This window comes from Gigantopelta aegis, chromosome 8, assembly GCF_016097555.1.
Source record: "Gigantopelta aegis isolate Gae_Host chromosome 8, Gae_host_genome, whole genome shotgun sequence".
Taxonomy (NCBI): domain Eukaryota; kingdom Metazoa; phylum Mollusca; class Gastropoda; order Neomphalida; family Peltospiridae; genus Gigantopelta; species Gigantopelta aegis.
Window position 1 is genome coordinate 27,177,538 of NC_054706.1, and position 9,468 is coordinate 27,187,005.

The following is a 9,468-nucleotide window of genomic DNA, read 5'->3' on the forward strand; positions in this document are numbered from 1 at the left end:
AGGTGATTCTTCAGATTTGACCAGCCTCTATGCTTGCAGATCTTCAGATAGTGCTATCCAAGTATTGTGCTTAGACATGGAGGACTTCATATTTAAATGAGTTTCCTTGGAAGTATGGGTCATCTGATGGGAGGTTCTGGGCTTCATCAGTTATTGGAGACCATTTATGCTGATACTGCTGTAGGACAAATGCTTAGTGGCAAGGCCGTATCTAGGGCTATAAGGAGACACATTCTCATAGAAGCAGTCCTGAACGTTTATGGGATGTCTATTCCATTTATCCAGGTTGGTGGTGAGTTACATTCTGATCCAGAATCAGTTGACAGGATGGAATACTCTATGGTACAACACACAGCCGAGCAAACCCCAGATGATACTGAAAACAGCCCTGATGAACCAGGAACCCACGAAATTACAGATGGCTGCACTGAATATTATGCTGGACCAAAACCTGAGAGCACAATAACAGATCAACAAAATCCTGAATAGTGAATGTAAAAAATTATTTTTTATTGGTGACAGATATCTTGGATAAATTGGGCAATGGTCAAATTGACATACAGACAGCATGTCTTGAAAAAAATTCACAAAGCAATTGATGGATTTAAAAAAATCGATGGAAGGTCACAGAACAGTAAAACTATGGATACAGCACCTTGAGATGACTGAAATTTTGACAAGATTCATCAAAGCAGAACGTATGGGAAACTGGGGTATTCATAATCCAGGCTTTATCCGAAATGTTGCCATACTTTGCCGCTTCAGGACATTATTTTATACAAAGTATGTATACCTTTATTTAAATAGCATGTCCCAGCTGGGTTAAGAACAGCCTGATGTACTTAAATATTTTCAAGAAGGATACCATGTCATAAGAAGATGTCATAGATACTGGGGTGGTCTTTCAACAGATTTGGCTATTGAACAAATGCTTATACGCACCACGAAAACATCTGGAGGTCTCACAAGAGGGAGAGGTATGACAGAATTACAATGGACAGTTTGGTTGTTGTCTTCTCCAGACTGTGCTGATGTAAATCAGGCAATGCAACATCTTACTGGCATAATGTACACTTCCACTGAACAACATAAGGATAATAGCGAGGCAAGGCAGTTAAGAGATGTTCATGATATGACCAAATTAGCTGTGTTTCTTGAATCAAAAACTCCATTCAGTGAGGACACTTCTCTTTTTAACATTTCTAGTGGTATGGTTGCAGATGAGACAGTTAATGCTGACACTGCCCGAGAATGTGGATGCAGAATTCTGCAATCCATGGAGGGAAAAATGTGTCAGTGACTTTGTTTACAAGAAAAAAGATCAGGCAGTACCCATGAATAAGAGTGACATGGCGTTGGACATGTGTCTTGCAAACTCCCAGAACAAGCAACGCCTGATAGACCTGTTGAAAGAGGAAATGAACATAACTGGAATCAAAACACACCAGGCAGCGGGTAATGTAGATGTTCTGATAATTACAAGTGCTGTTGAAAATGCACAAACAAGGCCAACAGTTGTTCTTGGAGATTAAACAGATTTATTGGTACTTCTTTGCCTTATGCTGACCTTGATTCCTATACCATTTACTTCAAACCTTAACCAAAGATACACATGAAAGGCAAAACCAAGATCTGGGATATTAAACATACAAAGAAAAGGTTGGGAATTTTTTTTGTGCCAAAACATACTTTTCGTACATGCAATTTTAGGACGTAATACAACCTCTCATCTATTTGGCATTGGAAAAAGGTATTTCACTAAAGAATTTTTTTTTAAATGAGAACTTCCGTGAGTGTGCACGTGTATTTGATCGAGATAATGCAAATGAGATGGATGTTGTGCAAGCTGGAGAAAAGGCTTTAGTCATTCTTTATAATGGGAAACCTGAAGAAACAATAGCTTCTCTAAGTCGTTAAAATTCTTCCAGAAAGTGGCTGTAAGCAACACATTTGTGACACCCAATAGTATACCACCAACGTCTGCAGCAGCGATGCATCATAGTCTAACCCTAAGAGCGTTTTACCAAATACAAACATGAACGGGTAACCCCCACCATGGAATCGTGGACTGGCTATGCCAGAATCCGAATCCATGGTGGGCGTGCCCAAACCGTAAGGATATGGGCACGTTAAAATAGTTCCCATTCCATTCCATGAAAGGGTAACAAAGATTTAAAACCAGAAGACTGGGGTTGGAAAGTGTCTAAAGGAAAAATGGTGGCTGTGCAAACTCTGAATTTACCTGCTCCAGATTGTTTGCTTGCTGAAAGTAGTGAGATGTAAGTGCAAGACTGATTGCATGACGGCTCGCTGCACCTGCGGAAAGCATGGCTTGGGATGCGCTGCTATTTGCGCTGAATGCAGTGGCATTAGTTGTCCAGTTAAACAATTTGGAAGATGATGTGGACACCTTACTACTAGCAAATCCGAATGATAAAACCATTTTTCTTTTAAAAAAATGTATCTCTACATAAGGTAGAGTCGAAAGGTATTTTGATAGATTTTGTATGAAGTGCCTCATCTATAGGACATTAGTTACCTGTATATAGATGCACATATATGGAAATGGGGTATGCATGTGCATGCACAAACACGTGAGCATGTGTGTGCATAACTGTTTTTGTGTGTGTGTGTGTGTGTGTGTAGATGTGTGTGTGTGTGTGTGTCCATGTTAAAGTGTTATTAAATAATTGGTGTGTTTAATTATTATATATAAATATATTTAGGTCAGATATATTTTTGGGAAAATACTTTATTTCTAATTACTAAGCAATTATCAATTATAATTTTATATTATGTATTGGAAAGGTGGGGGGGGGGGGGCAGTGGTAGAATTAGATGTATTATTTGTCATATTATTTGTTATATTTATAGACAAAGACATTTATACAAGCAGCTGATAATAGTATGCCATTGGCATGATGGTATTGACTGTAATTAAACATACCTAGTCATAAATTTAAATATTCAAAATAAGCACGATGGTATTGACTGTAATTAAACATACCTAGTCATAAATTTAAATATTCAAAATAAATACCTCCCCCCCCCACCCACCCTTAAAACTCATAAAAAAAACCCTGTTATATATACTTCTCCAGTGTTCGAGATTAACAGTATCCCGATATCCCAGCGATACCAGAATTTAATTTTGGATACCAGACTTCAAGAACCCAGTATCCCACCGGGATGCCATATAATACTAAATTCTCAGGTGGGATACCAGATTTTGAAATGTTAGTATCCAACTGGGATACTGGCCAAAAATTTTAATCTCAAACACTGTTCTCTACTTTTATTGTTAATAAGGAACAAATGTGGAATACAAAAATGCTAAAAAAACCTTTTGTTGCGGGTTAAGCTATTTTTTCCATATATATTGACTGGACTAAGTTGGTTCTCCCTAAATCTCATTTGTACCGAGTCATTTCGCCACCCCTAAATAAATATATTTACTATGGTTTTAAAGTATTTTTTTCTTGTTTATTCATTATTCATTACCAAATATTAGGTAATTTTTCTGTCTTTGGATATTAATGTTTACTTTCTGTCAAGTGAAGCTAGGTGAAATCAACATACCATACTTGGCATTTGAACCGTAGCTGGGTATGTAGTATATTTAATAAGAAACCACAGCACATCAGTAGTATGCAGTGTGACTGTTCATAAATTAATTATTAATGTGAATGAATCCATGATGTTTCGCCCCCCATCCCCCAGCCAGTTCGCCCCCAGTTTGACCTGTTCACCCCCAACTTTTAGTCAGTTCGCCCCCAATTATTTGTTACTTTTAAACAATTATTGTACTGTTTCTTTAGAGGATGTTAAAGTGTGTCTGTGTGTTTGTTTCTTTTCTTAGAGGGGAGGGGTTGTTGTCCTTCCACAATTTGGACTGATCATGAATCATGAGAATTGTAATACGGGGTTATATTTTTTTCAGATGTAATTCCGAATAAGCATAGACACACATTTTTCACAAAGTTCACAAACATCATCAACATTATTAAAACATCCATTCCTGCCAGATATGATCTGTTTTAAGAAGAAAGAAATAAAACAATGGTTAATCAGCTACATAACCTTGATGCTGATTATGCATCTTCGGCTAACACCTAAGAGGGCTTTGAACAGCAATTCGATATGGCCTCTTCTGGTGAGCATTATTCTAACTGAGGGATTATTGCGGGGGTTCTTTTGGCCACTAATTAGTAACCATAAAAACACTATGACTGATAACAGTTAACGCGTGATAATGGCCATAAAAGCGCGTACGACCAGCCTAGCCTGGCCTGTCATGACAGGCGTGTGCTACAACAGCTTGTTCTGAATGTGCATGTAAAACCCTATGACCTGACCTGCCTAGCCTGGAATTCGTATTCAACACAGAACAAACATGTATGGATATATCATAACAGAACTTTATTACACTCAGGCCGTTTCATGACCAATATAAAATTTTCATGACTTTCCAGGCCAGGAACATGACCCGAACTGATTGGGGGCGAACTGGTACCTTTGTAGGAGCGAACTGACATCCTATTTGGGGGCGAACAGACCTGGTGGAAAATTGACTGGGGGGCGAAACGTCTGGTACCCATGTTAATACATTGTCTGTATATTATCTAAGGCCTGTACATATTTCGTGTATAATACAGTATATGGCTTGAGTAAATGATATTGGAAATAAAATTATATTATTTTAATCTGTAAATTTATATAAACACACAATACAGATCGCAATGTGTGACATCTCAAAAACAATGGATATAGGACAAATCAATGAATAAATGTACTTTATTAATAAAATAAAATTTGGGCTAATCGAAACAACTCGGTTGGAGGTACAAATCGCTACTGCTCAAAATGACTCGGCTGAACTAGTAATAATGGCGAAACAACCTGTTACCCGTAACATGCATGGTGAGTTGCTTCCCTCTATCATATGTATATATAGTCTATGTAGCATATTTAAAATGGCTGGGGACTTTTGACGGTTGAAAGATTTATTTTGTTAATAATGACAAAAGTACTTCAATCAGGATTTAGTGAGTACGCCCTGTACGGTAGGTTATACATTTGACATGACTTCGACCCGTACCCCCTTTCAATGATTAAGGTCGTTTTATAGATAGGGCTAGTCTTTAGAGCCTTTGATATAGAGGGGTACGGGTCGAACATTTCCTGAATACTAGCTACATATAGGGTATGCAACAAGGTTCGGACGTAGAATAACCACACATTCTACGTCCCTTCACGGAAGTTCGCCGGTTTCGGACTAAATTATCTAAAATAAAAAGACACCTTTACAAAGACAAAATATGCTCGACTGTAAAGCATTGGCTTATACATTAATGGAGGGAATAGGTTCTACTGTTGAACAAACCTCTTCACGTCTCTGTTTTGATCAAGCTGTCAACAACAACACCTACTTTTAATATAATGAATAACAATCACAACAATGACAGAGATAATTTTACAAACATCTTCTTTGGCGCCAAACTATAAAATGAGACCTTCACCTTTCATGTCCATAAGAATAGGCCAAATACCATCACAGTTCGACGGTTTCTGGGCCAGTTACCCATATAATCAAGATAAAAACAGATGTCATTGAATGAAAACTAGATATAAGCCGACATGTTTAACTTCTATCCACTTCCAAAACTATCTTGTGCACAACAGGGTTAGACTTCAACTAACGGGCCGTACACAGCCTAAAATAATTAAGGACTTGGGAGGGGCAGTATCAACAGAATCGGGCAAAACTATAATGGGAGTTTAATAAGGAGGTTAACTCGCCCTCATCATCTCGACCCATAGATTGGTCAACTCTCCCAAATCTGTGTAGTCTACTCGACCCCACCCCTATCAAAAAGTTACCAACCCACCCGAGTACTTGATTAATTCGTCCCAATGATTGCTCAACAAATCCCAATCAAATTTCAGTATTCAAAAGTAATTAACATATTATGTGGGCGTGGAACATGGAAATATTTACAAATTAATTAAAATTAAAAGAAATTCATATATCACATGATCTCGTAACATGTACACATATACACGAACAGTGAAACGCACGTACATAGTCTTTCTGTCTGCCTCTCTCTCTCTCTCTCTCTCTCTCTCTCTCTCTCTCTCTCTCTCTCCTCTCTCTCTCCCTCTCTCCCTCCCGCCCTCTCTCTCTCTCTCTCTCTCTCTCTCTCTCTCTCTCTCTCTCTCTCTCTCTCTCTCTCTCTCTCTCTCTCTCTCTCTCTCTCTCTCTCTCTCATTACCAACCGTCGAAATACTCAAACCAAATAGTCGTAGATTAAAATATATTCCTTATCATACGCTGCACATAAATAATGCAATATAAGAACTAGACCCAACACTCCTGTCAGTCACGTTGGAACCGGGGAAGGAGCCGATGGCCTGTGGCCCCCAGCTGGCCACAAAATGTAATTGTTTTCATTTTACATTGTACATACAAAAACAAAACTAGCCTTTACAATTCATAAGCAAAATTATCTAAAATATTGCTATTTTGTTTTCTGGATGCTAGGAAATAATTTTTGAAGTCATCTCATTACAAAACATTTGCCCCGGGCTTTCATTAGAAATATGATTCCTACATTTCCTTCTACATGAAGCAAAAGTTTATTGTAACGCTTGATTATAAAATTCGATTCGATAAAAATACAGATTTAAGTAAAACACGTAATGCGTGTCTACTTTAGTATATTTCGATAATGTTTTTAATTTTTTTTTAGAGATGAATGCAAAACGATCTTAATCCAAAAACACCTGCATTGGAATCGACACCAGCCATTGTAATTAAATCTGTACAATGGCAAAACATGAAACGTAAACAAAAACCCCCAACTCCCCAACCCCCCCCAAAAAAAAAAAGAAAGAAAAAAGAAAACCCCAACAACAACCCCCCCAACAAAAAAAAAAAGAAAGAAAGAAAGAAACCCCCAACAAAAAACAAAACAACAAACCACCAACAAAAAAGCAACAACATCAAAATAACAAACAACAAAATAACACAAAAAAACCCAGGCGCATATACAATGGTGGGGATCGACCCCCACCTTGCTCAAAGCAAATTTTCCTTTCTTTAAATATATTGGAATTAGGACTCGACTCCCTTAGACACTTCGTTCACCTGTCTATAGACACCCCCCCCCCCAACACACACACACACACACCACACACACACACACACACACACCACACACACACACACACACACACACACAGACACACACACACACACGCACCCACACTGCATAAATTCCCTCACGCGCGCCTGGAAAATATAAAAATTCGTGGGCGGATGTAATCTATTTTCTTTATCTGTATGTCCCTTTGGTACCAATAACGATGAACGACGAATGGAGTATAAATATTATGCCACGATATTAGATTATTCATTCGATCTCGCTCCTTCCACCAGGTGGGCTGCGCTCCTTCCCCCATCAATATATATTTCTGACAGAAGGGTTCTCAATGTTGCCAATGTAACGCAGAACCAATTCACCAGATGAAAAGCTGATCTATTTTGCTGTATTCCACGGTATTTATCATGTTAAAATCACAATCAAGTGCTCTCGAGGGAGTGATCAGTGACACCCCCGACTTTCTGAACCGGGGCAGTAATTGTATAAAATCTATAAGCCGAAACGCAGACGTCTTGTTTTCGTTGAGACTTAATAATGAGACGCACTGATTTCGTCAATTTATTGACACAGTCGTCCTTCGATTCAAATTTGACAATGGCTAAATCAGGATGTTTTAATACTCAAATGCTTGGCGAGTCCTTTTCTTCCAACACACGTATGTTAATGAGAAAGCTGTAAATACCCCGCCTGATAACTAACTATTGGCGTTATTTAATAAGAAGCATATATCTAACACTCCTGTCAGTCACGTTGGAACCGGGGAAGGAGCCGATGGCCTGTGGCCCCCAGCTGGCCACAAAATGTAATTGTTTTTCATTTTACATTGTACATACAAAAACAAAACTAGCCTTTACAATTCATAAGCAAAATTATCTAAAATATTGCTATTTTGTTTTCTGGATGCTAGGAAATAATTTTTGAAGTCATCTCATTACAAAACATTTGCCCCGGGCTTTCATTAGAAATATGATTCCTACATTTCCTTCTACATGAAGCAAAAGTTTATTGTAACGCTTGATTATAAAATTCGATTCGATAAAAATACAGATTTAAGTAAAACACGTAATGCGTGTCTACTTTAGTATATTTCGATAATGTTTTTAATTTTTTTTAGAGATGAATGCAAAACGATCTTAATCCAAAAACACCTGCATTGGAATCGACACCAGCCATTGTAATTAAATCTGTACAATGGCAAAACATGAAACTTAAACAAAAAACCCAAACTCCCCAACCCCCCCCCCAAAAAAAAAAGAAAGAAGAAAGAACCCCCAACAACAAACAAACAACAAACCACCAACAAAAAGCAACAACATCAAAATAACAACTAACAACAACTAACAACAAAAAAACCCAGGCGCATATACAATGGTGGGGATCGACCCCCACCTTGCTCAAAGCAAATTTTCCTTTCTTTAAATATATTGGAATTAGGACTCGACTCCCTTAGACACTTCGTTCACCTGTCTATAGACACCCCCCCCCCCCCCACACACACACACACACACACACACACAGACACACACACACACACACACACACACACACACACACACACACACACACACAGACACACACACACACACGCACACACACTGCATAAATTCCCTCACGCGCGCCTGGAAAATATAAAAATTCGTGGGCGGATGTAATCTATTTTCTTTATCTGTATGTCCCTTTGGTACCAATAACGATGAACGACGAATGGAGTATAAATATTTATGCCACGATATTAGATTCATTCATTCAGATTGAGCTGGTGGGCTGCGCTCCTTCCACCAGTCAATATATATTTCTGACAGAAGGGTTCTCAAATGTTGCCAATGTAACGCAGAACCAATTCACCAGATGAAAGCTGATCTATTTTGCTGTATTCCACGGTATTTATCATGTTAAAATCACAATCAAGTGCTCTCGAGGGAGTGATCAGTGACACCCCCGACTTTCTGAACCGGGGCAGTAATTGTATAAAATCTATAAGCCGAAACGCAGACGTCTTGTTTCGTTTTAATATGAGACGCACTGATTTCGTCAATTTATTGACACAGTCGTCCTTCGATATCACAAATTTGACAATGGCTAAATCAGGATGTTTTAATCGAATGCTTGGCGATCATTTCTCCAACAACGTGATGTTAATGAGAAAAGCTGGAAATACCACGCAGTGATAACTAATTATTGGCGGTATTTAATAACAAGCAATATATCTATAAATAATGGAGCCGAATTCCACAAAGCACACGGAAGCGGACCAAATGTCAAGGCGAAACCGCTAACCAGACGATAATAATTGGAACTAGATACG